Source organism: Geotrypetes seraphini, chromosome 11 (assembly GCF_902459505.1).
Source record: "Geotrypetes seraphini chromosome 11, aGeoSer1.1, whole genome shotgun sequence".
Classification (NCBI taxonomy): domain Eukaryota; kingdom Metazoa; phylum Chordata; class Amphibia; order Gymnophiona; family Dermophiidae; genus Geotrypetes; species Geotrypetes seraphini.
This window is the reverse complement of record NC_047094.1, coordinates 129,591,981-129,605,671: the sequence shown is the minus strand read 5'-3', so window position 1 is coordinate 129,605,671 and position 13,691 is coordinate 129,591,981. Positions and strand designations below refer to the sequence as shown.

Here is a 13,691-nt window from a genome sequence, read left to right as displayed (position 1 = left end):
CTCGTGCGTGCACACTCCTGCAGCCACGGACCTACACCTCACAGAACACGCAGATAGGAGTGCGGCGAGCGTAACTTGTCGCTCATGCATATTTTTTTTTTGCACACACCTCATCAATCCTTAGAGGGAACATTGGTCTCGGCATAAAAAAGCAGCAATGAACCTTTCAGATGGACAGTTATTAAGCTGCCCCCTACGAATACAAACATTCCTACAGGTAATCAAATAGGGCCAACGCTGAACGCCAAGGAAAGGGTTGAAGCTGTCGCAATTGCCAATGTATGTCAGACAGAAATAAATCAACTTGTATTATGGTTTCATATCCAGTTCCTTTCCCAGTAAGGCATGAAAAAATATGAGCTCTTATGACTTAGGACTAGTTTCATACGTTAATTAAACACTGGCTGACTGCCATAATGTAGGTGTGTTATTAGCTACGACGGGTCAGTATCAGTCAACTAATTGTTGCATCATCATATCTGTCAGTCAGACAGCTACCGTGTGTCCCCGAAAAAAAAAAAAGACAGTGTCTAATATTCATTTGGGGCCCAAAAAAGGCACTAGGTCTTATTTTCAGGTAGGGCTTATTTTTTTCATGTACATGATCATCTCTCCCTGCCTCTCCTTCACCCCAATTCTTCCTCTTTGCTTTCCCCCACATGCCTTCCCTCTGCAGCACTTTTCCATCCCTCCATCCCTCCCATCCCCCTTTGCCCAGCTTCCATCCTTCCCTCCCTCCCATCCCTCGTGCAGCAGAACCCTTGATCACCTGCCACCGCTCCCATACAGTTCCTATGAGCGTTGGGAGCAGTGTGGAGCATTCAGCACGCCAGCCAGCGCTAAAAAACGCTATTGCAGTTTTGTAAAAGGGGAGGGGGGTTAGTAATTGTTGCTTTTAATGTATTTGTTATAAATTATGTATCTTTGTTGGAATCCGCCTAGAAATGTTGATAGAGCAGAATATACTTTTTTTTAACTAAATAAATAAAATTATTTATTAGCACATGGGTGGCACGCACTGATCCCAAAACTATCGCTGGACACCTAAGCATACTTAGTTCTTTTTAACCTGTGGTAAACACGTGTTAGAACTTACTACGGCTTAGTAAAAGGACGCCATATGTGAACTAACATGCATGCTTGCTGTTTTACCCCCAATGTGGCTATTGAGGCACAGAAGTTATAAAAACATAAGAACATAAGAAGTGCCTCTGCTGGGTCAGACCTGAAGTCCATCGTGCCCAGCAGTCCGCTCGCGCGGCGGCCCAACAGGTCCAGGACCTGTGTAGTAGTCCTCTATCTATACCCCTCTATCCCCTTTTCCTTCAGAAAATTATCCAATTCCTTCTTAAACCCTAATACCGTACTCTGTCCTATCACGCCCTCTGGAAGCTTATTCCAAGGTGTCCACCACCCGCTGGGTAAAGAAAAACTTCCTAGCATTGGTTTTGAATCTGTCCCCTTTCAGCTTTTCTGAATGCCCTCTCGTTCTTGTAGTTTTCGAAAGTTTGAAGAATCTGTCCCTCTCTACTCTTTCTATGCCCTTCATGATCTTGTAAGTCTCTATCATATCCCCTCTAATTCTCCTGTTCTCCAGGGAAAAGTGCCCCAGTTTCTCCAGTCTCTCCGTGTATGAAAGGTTTTCCATACCTTTTATCAAACGCGTCACTTTCCTCTGATCCCTCTCGAGTATCGCCATATCCTTCTTAAGGTACGGCGACCAGTACTGGACGCAGTACTCCAGATGCAGACGCACCATCTCCCAATACAACGGTAGGATAACTTCTTTTGTTCTGGTTGTAATACCCTTCTTGATTATACCCAGCATTCTATTCGCTCTCTTAGCGGCCGCTGCACACTGTGCCGACAGCTTCATTGTCTTGTCCACTATTACCCACAAATCCCTTTCTTGGGTACTCTCACTCAATAGTATCCCTCCCATCATATAGCTGTACCTCAGGTTTTTGCTTCCTACATGCAAAACTTTACATTTTTCTACATTGAACTTCATCTGCCATCTCGTTGCCCACTCCCCTAGCTTGTTCAGGTCCCTTTGTAATTCTTCGCAGTCCTCTTTAGTCCGAGCACCACTAAATAGTTTGGTGTCGTCTGCAAATTTTATTATTTCGCACTTTGTCCCTGTTTCTATATCATTTATAAATATATTGAATAGCAGTGATCCGAGCACCAACCCCTGCGGAACACCACTCGTTACCCTCCTCCAGTCCGAGTAGTGGCCTTTTAATCCTACCCTCTTCTTCCTCCCCGCCAACCAATTTCTGATCCATCTGTGTACGTCTCCTTCCACCCCATGGTTCTTCAGTTTCCGAAGTAGGCGTTCATGGGGTACTTTGTCAAAGGCTTTTTGGGAAATCTAAATATACGATGTCTATGGGGTCCCCTTTGTCCATCCGTTTGTTAATTCCTTCAAAGTGCAGTAAGTTCGTTAGGCATGATCTCCCCTTGCAGAAGCCATGTTGGCTTGTGATTAGAAGTTTATTTCTTTCAACATGCTCATCGATGCTGTCTTTTATCAGCGCTTCCGCCATTTTCCCTGGAATCAAGGTCAGACTGTAGTTCCCCGGGTCACCTCTCGATCCCTTTTTAAGGATGGTCGTAACATTGGCTATCTTCCAATCCTCCGGGATCACGCCTGTTTTCAGGGATAGATTGCAAACTTGCTGTAGTAGTTCTGATATTTCCTCCTTTAGTTCTTTCAGAACCCTTGGATGGATTCCGTCCGGGCCCGGCGATTTGTCAGTTTTTAATTTTTCTAACTGCCTGCATACGTCTTCAAGGCTTACTTCCATGGATGTTAGTTTATCTGTTTGGGCTCTTTTGAAGATTTGCTCAGTATGTTGGATGTTTCCTCTTTTGTAAATACAGACGAAAAGAAAATGTTTAGTCTTTCCGCCACTTCTTTCTCATCCTTCACCACTCCCTTCCTGTCTCCATCATCCAGTGGTCCCACCTCCTCCCTAGCCGGCTGCTTCCCTATCTGAAGAACGGTTTGAAATTTCGTGCTTCCTTGGCTAGCCTTTCTTTATATTCTCTTTTGGCTTTTCTAACCACACGGTGACATTCTTTGTGATACTTCCTGTGCTCTTTACAGTTCTCCTCAATTTTGCCCTTTTTCCATTTTTCGAATGAGTTCTTCTTATCACCTATCGCTTTCTTCATTTCTTGCTTATCCACGCCGGGTCTTTTGTTTGATTCTTTTTGCACCCTTTTCTGAATCTTGGTATATGTAGATTTTGCGCCTCGATCACCGTGTCCTTGAATAAAGACCAGGCTTGCTCTATAGTCTGCCATTTCTTGGAGGTTTTCCTAAGTTTCTTCCTTACCATTACTCTCATCGCTTTGTAGTTTCCTTTCTTGAAGTTAAAAGATGTCTTTTCCTTCGGTATTACTACTTCAACTTTGAACTTGATCATATTATAATCGCTGTTTCCCAACGGTTCAACTACTTCCACTTCCTTCGCAGCTCCTCTTAGCCCATTTAGGATTAGATCCAGAGTGGCATTCCCTCTCATCAGTTCTCTAACAAGTTGATCCATGAAGCAATCCTGTATGGCCTCCAGGAATCCGGTCTCTCTGGTGCATTTTGAGCTTCCAAGACTCCAGTCTATTCCGGGATAGTTGAAGTCTCCCATAATAATCGTGTTGCCACTTTTGCATTCTCGCTTCATCTCGCATTTTTTCATCGATAGCTTCAGTTTGCCCAGGTGGACGATAGTATAGTCCCATCTTTATCTTGGGCCCTTTCCTTCCCGGTATTGTAACCCATAGCGATTCCAAATTGTTGGTCGTCGCTGCTGTATCTACTCCGGTCGAGTGTATGCTTTCTTTTATGTACTGGGTCATCTAGCCCAGTATCCCATCTTCACAGTGGCCAATCCAGGTCACAAGTACCTGGCAGAAATACAAATATTAGCAACATTCCATGCAGAATCCCAAAGAGTAGCAAAATTCCAGAATGTAAAAGGGAAGCAAGATTCCAGACAGAATCTCGAACAATAACAATATTCCATGTAGAATCCCAAAGAGTAGCAACATTCCATGTGGAACCCCAAAGCGTAGCAACATTACGGAATCTGAAAGAGAATCAAGATTCCAGACAGAATCTCAAACAATAACAAGATTCCATGTAGAATCCCAAAGAGTAGCAACATTCCACATGGAATCCCAAAGCGTAGCAACATTCCAGAATCTGAAAGGGAATCAAGATTCCAGACGGAATCTCAAACAATAACAAGATTCCATGTAGAATCCCAAAGAGTAGCAACATTCCACGTGGAATCCCAAAGCGTAGCAACATTACGGAATCTGAAAGAGAATCAAGATTCCAGACAGAATCTCAAACAATAACAAGATTCCATGCAAAATCCCCAAAGAGTAGCAACATTCCATGCTACCGATCCAGGGCAAGCAGTGGCTTCCCCCATGTTTATACACAAATTTCCCAGTTAAGCTTATGCACATATGCATGTATTATAGGGCCAGATTCAGTGCCTGGCGCTGAGAAATAAGTACTGGAAAAAATCAATGCTTAGCAGTATTCTATAAAGGGCGCCCTGTGCACATAACTTATGCCACTCTAGAAAAACCTCCTCCAAGTCTCCTAATCGTCACAAAAAAGCGCATATATAAAACTGTTTCAAGAAAACAATATAAATATATTGAAATGCTTATTGAATTGCTAATCATCCATACGCCCCACAAGCAGTGAGAGTTTTGGATAAGCAGTGGAAGCGGCTTGTGCACCTGAGTTTGCCCCTGATGAAGGACACGAAACTTGGGACTCTGTAGGGCAGTGGTCTCAAACTCGCAGCCTGGGGGCCACATGCGGCCCGCCAGGTACTATTTTGAGGCCCTCGGTATGTTTATCATAATCACAAAAGTAAAATAAAACAGTTTCTTGATCTTATCTCTTTAGCTATAAATGACAATATTATTATTAAGACTTAGCCAAAAGGAAAGATTTATAAACTATAAAGAGTTTTACCTCATGCAAAATTGTCATTTCTTTAATAAGACATTAACTATTTTTTTATGCGGCCCTCCAAGTACCAACAAATCCAAAATGTGGCCCTGCAAAGGGTTTGAGTTTGAGACCACTGCTGTAGGGCAATCAGTTTTGGCACCCCATTCACAGGAAGGACCAACGGTTCCTGTCAAGCTTTCAAAGATAAGCCTTATTTTCTCTCTCATTTGATTTAAGAACTCATAAGGATTTTAAGAGCACAGCATGGGTGTTTAAGTGTGACGTATTTGAAGTTCCCCTATAGAAAAGCATTTTTGATATCGTTAAAATGCATTTGCAGGGTGGATATGAATGATGTGAGGGGGAAAACCTTTGGTGCGCTCTAGAGTGCACAATTCTGTGGGGAAAAAACACTGGTGGATTCTTACGATAATTTTTTTAATGAATCTCCCCATAACGAATTTGACCACCCTATGTAAATAAGCATTCAAACCACCATACCCCCATTCAAACCACCCTAAAACTATTAGGAATGACTATAGACAGATGCTGCACCATGCAACCACAAATAAATATAACAATACAGAAATCTTTCGCAGTTATGAGAAACCTAAGACAAGTCCGAAAATTCTTCGAAAGAACACAATTTCAGCTCATAGTACAATCCCTAATCCTAGGTCTACTAGACTATTGCAACATCCTCTACCTCCCCTGCCCTGCAACAATGATTAAACAACCACAAACATCCAAAACACAGCTCTGAGACTCGTCTACTCATTGAGGAAACACGACCATATTACAGAAGCATACATCAACTCACACTGGCTACCAATTCAAGAAAGAACACTATTTAAATTCTACTGTATGCTATTTAAAACTTTAAACAGACACAGCCCAACCTACCTGAACAACCGCCTCATCCAAACTACCTCAACCAGGCATAGAAAAACACACACCCTCCAATCAAAGAAGTTAAACGGAGAAAACTATACGATGGCCTCCTAGCCACTCAAGCAGCAAAACTAGATAACCAAATCTCCAATCTCCTAATAACTACCCCTGACTACAAGATGTTCAGAAAGTAAATAAAAACTATACTCTTCAAGAAATCCCTGAAACAGTCTTACCATCACAAATAACTTCCTTCCTCATAGATACTACCTGATCCACTCTTTACCTTCTCCAGAAATGACCAATGATCTTCCATTGTAGCCCACCGTTTATAACACTTTTGTAATCCGCCTTGAACCGTAAGGTAATGGTGGAATAGAAATTGCTAATGCAATGTAATGTAATATTTATATTGTTTTTTGAAACAGTTTTATATAAGCACTTTTTTTGTGTTGATTAGGAGAGACTTTGAGCAGGCTTTTCTAGAAGGATATACCTTTTCAACCTCCTCTAAAATATTTTTGGGGGCTCGTTGAATTTGGACACATAACTTATGCTACATTACAAAGAACGAAGGGGGAAATGGAGCAAGCCAATTTAAAAATTGGCTTCTTCTGGGTGTTTCAGTGGGAAGTATCGGTAGGCATAATCTCATTTTCATATCCTGATACTGTACCAATTCTAACACGTCTGCTCCTTTCGCTACTCTCAAAGATGTGTATACTCCCTGCCTAGAAATGCTGCATCAAAAAGGTAAATTTCCAAGACTAAAAATCCATCTGGTCAAGCGAAGGAGAACATGTTTGGCAGGTCCCTGACAGACTCGGCGAAAGGTGTAGCAGGAAGCATCCCTTTGCCACTCCCAGGCTTGAGCAACTTCATATGACCTGTCAGAGAAAGCGAGTTTCATATGGAATGTTGCACGGAATCATCAGAGACAACCACACCCAACTCATCTAAATTGCAACCATGGCCTCATATTTGGGCTATAAATATTGAAGGCATTAGGCAAAATCGTTACAGTTTCCCTGTGCACTGCAGCAGCCAAAGTTCAAGAAAAAACGAGAGAGGAGAAGGAACAGACGCAGAGAGAAACATTCACCATCATGACAGGTAGGCCGCATGAATTGAAATCTATTGCAGGTTAAAGCCTGAGGCCTTCTTCCTTTTCACTGAAATGTTTCTTGCAGAGAAATCCATAGCCTTAAGTCCTTATTTGAACATTTCTTCTGTCGTTATTTGAACATTTCTTCTGTATAAGTGGTATAAATAAGTCATATGTATTGGACTAATATGTCAGTGCATATGAAGTTTCAATGGGGCCTGCGCTCTGCAGTCTATAATATTGTTCATGGATTGTACCTGATTTCTGTATTTATGGGAATTCCCCACCTTCCGGACAGGGCTCAGCATTGAATATCAGGGAATAACACTGACAGCAGTCAGCAACGGGGAAGTTGAATATTGAAACTGACAGTCCTAAATTTATACGAGGGAGGGGGTGCTGAAAAAGAAAAGGGGTTTGAAGGATATAAAGGATTAGGGAAGAACAGGTTCTAGACAAAAGATCACTTTACAGGTCATGGACCTGATGGGCCGTGGTGGGAGCGGACCACTGGGCGCGATGGACCTCTGGTCTGACCCAGCGGAGGCAAATTCTTATGTTCTTAACCAACTTCCTGAATTCTGAGCGTTACGTCGCCACTGCGGCTGAAAAGAGCGCTATCGTATTTCGTTAAGGGCCAACTTGCAGACACACAATTCTCTGTTTTTTTGACATTGTTCGAGATCATTGATTGAACCAGATCCACATCATTCTCTTCTTGGTCGGGCTGAACTCTTCAGCACACCCCTCCCCCCCCTCTTAAGCGTAACTTATAAGCTCTTAAATAAGATGAATTTTCAACTGAAAACTTAGCCTCCTAAATATGGCTTTGGAGGTTATCTGAAGAGCCCAAATTTAGAATCTCACGCTTTTTCTTCAAATCCTGGACCTGTAATTTCCTATGTTTCTATGTTAGAAGCTCTGGGGGTAATCTTTTAAGGCCTTTCTACAAGTCAAAAAATCATATAAGATTGCCTGACCTAATGGGAACTGCTTCTGGGGGCAACGTTTGGGGTTTTCACTTATGTGTTCATTTTCTTAAATACGGGGGCACTTGAAGTTGGAAACCGTGTGCTGATTTTCCAAGAGCGAGCTCTGCTTACATACCTTAAAGGTGATTAATAGCACTGTCTTCTACACACAACTGAGAAAAGGATATTCTCAGAGGTAGGGAGCTCATAAATTTCTTTTTGCCTATTATTTTTGGCAGTCCCTTACTGGTAGGCGTCATAAAAGTCTTAATGACTGACCAAATCGATTTTTATCATCCCTGGTTTTATCAGGTGCAATGTTTGTTGGCAGGGCAGCCTGTACGAAAAGCAACAGAAAATCTAAACGTAAGAATGATAAACAGAAAAGGGAAAGAAGAGAAACGCAAAGGGGAGGAGGAAAGGACATTGAACATGTCTGAGCATTTACTCTGTATGACAAAATTAGGAGGATCTTTTGGGGGCATGAGGCGGTCCAGAGGAGGGCGACGAAAATGATAGGAGGCTTGCGCCAGAAGACGTATGAGGAGAGACTGGAAGCCCTGAATATGTATACCCTAGAGGAAAGGAGAGACAGGGGAGATATGATTCAGACGTTCAAATACTTGAAGGGTATTAACGTAGAACAAAATCTTTTCCAGAGAAAGGAAAATGGTAAAACCAGAGGACATAATTTGAGGTTGAGGGGTGGTAGATTCAGGGGCAATGTTAGGAAATTCTACTTTACGGAGAGGGTGGTGGATGCCTGGAATGCGCTCCCGGGAGAGGTGGTGGAGAGTAAAACTGTGACTGAGTTCAAAGAAGCGTGGGATGAACACAGAAGATTTAGAATCAGAAAATAATATTAAAGATTGAACTAAGGCCAGTTACTGGGCAGACTTGCACGGTCTGTGTCTGTGCATGGCCATTTGGAGGAGGATGGGCAGGGGAGGGCTTCAATGGCTGGGAGGGTGTAGATGGGCTGGAGTAAGTCTTAACAGAGATTTCGGCAGGTGGAACCCAAGCACAGTACCGGGTAAAGCTTTGGATTCTTGCCCAGAAATAGCTAAGAAGAAAAAAAAAAAATTAAATTGAATCAGGTTGGGCAGACTAGATGGACCATTCGGGTCTTTATCTGCCGTCATCTACTATGTTACTATGTTACTAAAAAAAGGACACAAAAAAAAATACAACCACGTCACTCCCCTCTTGTACAAAGCACACCGGTTGCCGGTAGAACACATAATCACCTATATAATTATTTTACTAACATTCAAAACCCGACAGAATAACCAACCCGAACTCATTGACAGATTACTTACTCTATATAACTCCATTAAGACTCTTCGATCCTTAATTCAGAACCTTCTGTCAATCCCGTCTTTGAAGCGCATCAGCACAACGAGATCAAACATCTGTACAGTGACCACTCCCACTTTATGGAATGCCATCCCTACCTATTTACGCAAAGAATCATCGCTAAATCAATTCAAAACAAAGCTCAAAACACTCTTATTCTTTGACGCCTTGGAAACCTAACTGCCCCTATAAGGGCGAGCCTACGCTGGTTTTCCCCAAAGCATCTTAATGCATTTCCCTTATCTGTCACCTTTTTCTCAGAATATTGTAGTTCTCACCTTTTTTCCTTCCGTTCCTGTTTGTAATTTTAAGTCAATGTATGTTTTTACGATTATTGTACAACGCTTAGAAGCCCAAATGGGCGGTATAAGAAATCTTAAAGAAGCTTGAATATGTGTTTTCCTACCATATTCCTGATACCAAATATACCCTCAGAGGGCTATTTTTCAAACCCTCTGTAGGGTCTCCAAGCATATTTTCAAAGGGAAACTCCTTGTGGCATGCAGTGAGGTGGTTGTACCACAGGGGCACTGTCCAAATCCAATTTTAGATGTTTTGGTGAAAGCAATGTAAAATTCTCATCCTGAACATAGCAAATTTTGAAATGGAAAATCATCTATTCTGTTTGTTTTGGAAATCGTTAATTTCTAGATGTTTTTGTGCTCATTACATATTTCTTTAGGTACCATCCCCCTCCCCCATCCTCCAAAAAAAGCATCCTAGAGAAAAATGCACAAAAACAAGCCATCCATGACGCCATTCCTAGTAAACTGACCCACACAGACATCCCAGCAAAACAGAGGGGCAGTAGATTAGAGAATGACACGGTAACAAAATTCATCACTGTCCTCGTCCCCGTGGATAACCGCGGTAAACCATCTTCATGTCATTCTTTAAGGAGAGAGGGAAGAATCAGAGTATGAATGACCACAACCACTGACCCGCAAGCTTTGCTTTGAAGAATGCTGGTGTAGAAGGACTGAGGTTGAGATAGACACTACAGAATGACAGTCTTTGGTATCCAGAGCAGATATTGTGATGTCATAATGCCTCATTCCACCAGTGCCTAAGAGCCAATCACATCAGTGATGTCACAATGGCTTCATTATCCTTGGCTCCCATAAGAATCAGAGTATGAATGGCCACAACCACTGACCCGCAAGCTTTGCTTTGAAGAATGCTGGTGTAGAAGGACCGAGGTTGAAACAGACACTAGAAAATGACAAGGGATTATTTCCCGCGGTTATCCGCGGGGACGGTGATGAATTTTGTCACCGTGTCATTCTCTACAGTAGATGTCACATAAACAGACCCAGGTACAAATCTCCCTTAACACCCGTTATTATGTATTGTGAGCCCTCCAGGAATTCCCAAAAATCTATTGTACCTAAGTGTACAGCACCACAAAAGCCCTTAGGTCTGCAGGTGTCCCCTATCTACAAGTGCAGTTGGCATTTTGTGGATTTTGGCAAGCTCACAATTTCCACCACAAGTGTACTAGATAGGGTGCGATATGGACCTGGATCCCTTTATCTAGAGCCCACTGCACTGACCGTTAGCCTACTCCAAGGCCAGCTTGCTGCTCGGATACGAATGGCAACAACATGTGAAGTTGTCACAGAGCCTGGTACATAGGGCTCCTTTTTCTAACGCGGGCGACTTTTAATCACGCGCTAACCCCCGCCTAAAAAACTACCCCCTGCTCAAGAGGTAGCGGCTAGCGCGGCCGGCGGCTTAGCACGCATTAAACCGCTAACGCGCCTTCGTAAAAGGAGCCCATAGTGTCACTGTCACATCTTTGGGAGGTGAGAGAGGATCAGCGACCACCGGGGCATTGAGGGGAGGTCCAGTGGTCAGCTGGTCAGTAAGGACACCTTTTTGTGACTTAGTTGTGAATGAAACAGCTTCAGATAAAAACACCCCCATTTTTGTCCTACATATTTTTATTTTGTAACTATTATCCTAAAAAAAAAAATGGCCAAATTCTGGATCCACCCAAATCCTACCCACTTGCGATTTAGACAAACTGCGGGGGGAAAGCCATCTCACGTCTGAGTTTTGAAATTTGCAACTTGGATGTTTTCCTGTGGAAAAAGTCCCTCTGGCGCTTTGTGCGGCTTCTGAGCCAGTTTTCTGTTTTGAAAATCAGCGCCACAGGCTGCCTGAGTTTTGCAGCGGGGCGGTGGTCAAAACAGCAGCTCAGCCAATTTCTATGTATATTAGCCTTACTGGGTCAGACCAATGGTCCAAGCCCATTCTCACGTGGTCACTTTGAAAACTAGTGCAAAACCTATTGACAAAAATACACCCCCCTCCCCCTCCCCCATTAGCTTTATCCTGCAAAGGCAATTTGAAAATTGCTCCAATACTGGTATGTGAAGAAGGTACTTTCATATCCTAAAGATTGTGTAGAAAATTATCTTTAATATTTCAAGTTGTTCAGCGTAGCCAGTACTTTTTTTTCTAGTGCTGGAATTCACTTGTGGGTCCATCCATACAGGGGAGGTGACCATCGATGGGCCCTTCCGCATAATAGTGCGGTTGGTGGAAGAGATATAGCTATGGAAACTCAACACGGCACACATTACACCAGCCCACCATGAGGTCAGAAACATGAAACATAGAAAGTGACGGCAGAAAAGGGCCAAGGCCCATCAAGCCTGCCCATTCTATTGACCCACCCCCCTAGCTACCCTTTGAGAGATCGCACTCTGATGACCCATCCCCTCTTAGAGATCCGACATGAGCATCCCATCTGTTCTTAAAATCTGGCACGCTGTTGGCCTCGATCATCTGTACCGGAAGCTCATTCCAATGGTCAACCACTCTTTCGGTGAAGAAGTACTTCCTGGTGTCGCCATGAAACTTCCCGCCCTTTATTTTCAGCGGATGCCCCCTTGTGGCTGAGGGTCCTCTAAGAAAGAAAATATCATCTTCTACCTCGATGTGACCAGTGATATACTTAAACATCTCAATCATGTCTCCCCTCTCTCTACGTTCTTCGAGAGAGTATAGCCGCAATTTCTTCGTACGAGAGATCCTTGAGCCCCGAGACCAACCTGGTGGCCATTCGCTGAACCGACTCAACTCTCAGCACATCTTAACGATAATGTGGCCTCCAGAATTGTACGCAGTACTCCAGATGAACAACAACGTGCAATAGTTTGCTTTTCTTGTAGGCAGAGGAAATGAAACCGATGGAAATTCATCATCGGATATTGACTGGGTATGGACATAGCACTTTGAATCAATGAGTGGGTAAAAAGGTTTAAAGCGCGAAGAACAGGTGTAACCGACGAAAGTCATTCTGGTCGCCCATCAACATCACGCACATTGTCAGGGCGGACGCCTTCGTTAGAAAAGACCAACGGATAATGGTGTCTCAATTGGCTGCAAATATGGATATCAGCTACGGATCTGCTTTTGCAATAATGCATGATGGTGTGGCTGCGCACGATGGGCTCCCAAACAGCTGACTGACCTGCACAAGGAACAACATGTGGAAGTTGCGGTCCAGTTTCTGAGATGGTCCGAATATTCTGGAGAGAATTGTCACCGGATTACGAGACATGGGTGCATCACTGCGACCCGGAGAGCAAGAGACAAAGCATGATGAAGAAAAGGAAGCAGAAGTTAGTTGAACAATACAACAAATGCGTCATCTCGCATGGGGACTATGTCGAAAATTGATGTGTTTAATTGCTCACAGTTACTTCTATTAAAGTCGTTAAATGTATTTTGCCTTTACTTTTTGATTTACCCTCATATATGCAAAATATAGATACAGCCTTATCAAACATAGATTAAATGACCACATATTAAAAATAGAAATGTGACGACAAAAACTGGAAATGCCAAAAAGCTGGACTCTGCCTGCAGTGCAATATTGGGGGGGAAAAAACAAACAGAATGCATTTCTTTCTGAACCATGCAAAACACAAAGTTGCTGCCGGATGACTTGTGTGAACTTGGAGACTCTGGGCATGATATTGAGACCACTGGAGAAAGCTCAGCTACCTCCTACGATCAGCGGTGATCCCAGATATTCAAAGCCGGGTTCCGTATCTGGCCACCGGCATTGAAAGTCTGGGTCACAGTTTGCGGCCTCGGACTTAGCCTGCCAAGCCGTTATTCAGCGGCTAGTCTGTTAAGGCCTAGAGGCCAAAGATGGGCCTGCTTTTTAGGTAAGTCTATCTAGCATGTGGCCGGGAGGGGGTAGGGTCACGTGTCTTCACAAGTATGGTAACCCTAACTATGCACTATTTAGCCTGCCGGGAGCAGTTTCTGGCCAGCCAAATAGCGCTGAATACCGGCCAGTGTGTGTGCTTTGCACCTCCAAGATCCATGCACACGTATATAATTTCTTGCCAACTTCAGAACCTAG

At 43.3% G+C, this 13,691-nt stretch overlaps 1 pseudogene; it reads left to right on the top strand.

Moving 5' to 3' along the window:
* Window positions 1-6,804: 6,804 nt before the first annotated feature.
* LOC117368885 overlaps window positions 6,805-13,691 on the top strand; it is a 64,997-nt pseudogene continuing 58,110 nt past the window's right edge.